The sequence below is a fragment of the Staurois parvus genome, unplaced genomic scaffold (assembly GCF_062004578.1).
Source record: "Staurois parvus isolate SC_StPar_1 unplaced genomic scaffold, SC_StPar_1.0 ptg000184l, whole genome shotgun sequence".
In the NCBI taxonomy this organism is placed as follows: domain Eukaryota; kingdom Metazoa; phylum Chordata; class Amphibia; order Anura; family Ranidae; genus Staurois; species Staurois parvus.
In genome coordinates, this window is record NW_028317980.1 from 5571261 (window position 1) to 5574413 (window position 3153).

The following is a 3153-nucleotide window of genomic DNA, read 5'->3' on the forward strand; positions in this document are numbered from 1 at the left end:
ACATATATATACATGATTTGCATTTCCGGGTAGGGGGTGCACTCGCACCACCCTACCCACGCTGCTATTGGCTGCTGGACATGTCAATCACCGGGTCCCGGCCAGGACAACACAAATGAACAACACAGGCCTCTCTCCTTTCAGAAAGGACATGCTGCTTTGTATTTCTCTGACCCAGCCGGTAATTGGACATTAAAGGAGAAGCACCTCACTCTGCAGCCCCTATTACACCACTCCCTGCACCCCTCCATCCCCCTTTTACACCTCACTCTGCACCCCCTATTACACCTCTTTCTCTCTCTGCACCCCTCCATCCCCCTTATAAACCTCATTCTGAACCCCCTATTATACCTCTCTCTGCACCCCTCCATCCCCCTTATACACTTCACTCTGCACCCCTATTACACCTCTCTCTCTGCACTCCTCCATCCCCCTTATACACCTCTCTCTGCACCCCTCAATCCCCCTTATACACCTCATTCTGAACCCCCTATTATACCTCTCTCTGCACCCCTCCATCCCCCTTATACACTTCACTCTGCACCCCTATTATACCTCTCTCTCTCTGCACCCCTCCATCCCCCTTATACACTTCACTCTGCACCCCTATTACACCTCTCTCTCGGTCTGCACCCCTCCATCCCCCTTATACACCTCTCTCTGCACCCCTCCATCCCCCTTATACACCTCATTCTGAACCCCCTATTATACCTCTCTCTGCATCCCTCCATCCCCCTTATACACCTCACTCTGCACCCCTATTACACCTCTCTCTCTGCACCCCTCCATCCCCCTTATACACCTCTCTCTGCACCCCACCATCCCCCTTATACACCTCATTCTGAACCCCCTATTATACCTCTCTCTGCACCCCTCCATCCCCCTTATACACCTCACTCTGCACCCCTATTACACCTCTCTCTCTCTGCACCCCACCATCCCCCTTATACACCTCATTCTGAACCCCCTATTATACCTCTCTCTGCACCCCTCCATCCCCCTTATACACCTCACTCTGCACCCCTATTACACCTCTCTCTCTCTGCACCCCTCCATCCCCCTTATACACCTCTCTCTGCACCCCACCATCCCCCTTATACACCTCTCTCTGCACCCCACCATCCCCCTTATACACCTCTCTCTGCACCCCACCATCCCCCTTATACACCTCTCTCTGCACCCCACCATCCCCCTTATACACCTCTCTCTGCACCCCACCATCCCCCTTATACACCTCTCTCTGCACCCCTCCATCCCCCTTATACACCTCATTCTGCACCCCTATTACACCTCTCTCTCTGCACCCCTCCATCCCCCATTACACCTCTCTCTGCATCCCCCACTACATCTCACTCTGCACCATGGTCGGACTGACAAGTCATGGGGCCCCCGGGCAATAGGGGATCATGGGGCCCCTGTGTCCTTGCCCAAACTCAAACAAGCCTATGAAAAAGGTACCAGAGGCATCTCATGGGGTCCCCTACTGAACCCAGGCCCTCGGGCGGTGCCTGAGTTTCCAAATGGTCAGTCCGCCCCTGCTCTGCACTCCCTGCATCCCACTGACACCCAGCACTCCCTGCCATGTTTTGGGCCCTTCATGTCTTCAGGATATTAGAGTGAAACTTCATCTGGAGGGGTTTAATACTGCTTTAATTTACTGCAAGTGTCATTTTACACAGGAGGATCTGTAATATAAAACATTTTCTTGCTATCATTTTGACAGCTGGTAATTGCCAGTAATACCAGCAGGGGAGCAGTGGCAGGGGGAGAGGAGCAGGACATAAGAGATGGGTCCCAGAAACTTTGTTGAACATTTATGGACGTATCTATTACATACAAAATCTTCAAGCAGTTAAAATAAATACAAAATATTATTAGTATTAAAGTGTTACTAAACCCAGGACTCTGCATTCACTATATCTGGTCCCCCAGGACCCTGCATTCACTATATCTGGTCTCCCCGGACCCTGCATTCACTATATCTGGTCTCCCCGGACCCTGCATTCACTATATCTGGTCCCCCAGGACCCTGCATTCACTATATCTGGTCTCCCAGGAATCTGCATTCACTATATCTGGTCCCCCAGGACCCTGCATTCACTATATCTGGTCTCCCCGGACCCTGCATTCACTATATCCGGTCTCCCCGGACCCTGCATTCACTTTATCTGGTCTCCCTGGACCCTGCATTCACTATATCTGGTCTCCCCGGACCCTGCATTCACTATATCTGGTCTCCCTGGACCCTGCATTCACTATATCTGGTCCCCCAGGACCCTGCATTCACTATATCTGGTCTCCTCGGACCCTGCATTCACTATATCTGGTCTCCCCGGACCCTGCATTCACTCTATCTGGTCTCCCTGGACCTTGTATTCACTATATTCGGTCTCCCCGGACGCTGCATTCACTATATCTGGTCCCCCTGGACCCTGCATTCACTATATCTGGTCTCCCCGGACCCTGCATTCACTATATCCGGTCTCCCCGGACCCTGCATTCACTATATCTAGTCTCCCCGGACCCTACATTCACTATATCCAGTCTCCCCAGACGCTGCATAAACTATATCTGGTCTCCGCGGACCCTGCATTCACTATATCTGGTCTCCCTGGACCCTGCATTCACTATATCTAGTCTCCCCGGACCCTACATTCACTATATCCAGTCTCCCCAGACGCTGCATTCACTATATCTGGTCTCCCCGGACCCTGCATTCACTATATCCGGTCTCCCCGGACCCTGCATTCACTATATCTAGTCTCCCCGGACCCTACATTCACTATATCCAGTCTCCCCAGACGCTGCATAAACTATATCTGGTCTCCGCGGACCCCGCATTCACTATATCTGGTCTCCCAGGACCCTGCATTCACTATATCTGGTCTCCCCGGACCCTGCATTCACTATATATGGTCTCCCAGGACCCTGCATTCCCTATATCTGGTCTCCCCGGACCCAGCATTCACTATATCTGGTCTCCCCGGACCCTGCATTCACTCTATCTGGTCTCCCCGGACCCTGCATTCACTCTATCTGGTCTCCCCGGACCCTGCATTCACTATATCTGGTCTCCCAGGACCCTGCATTCACTATATCTGGTCTCCCCAGACGCTGCATTCACTATATGTGGTCTCCCCGGATCTTGCATTC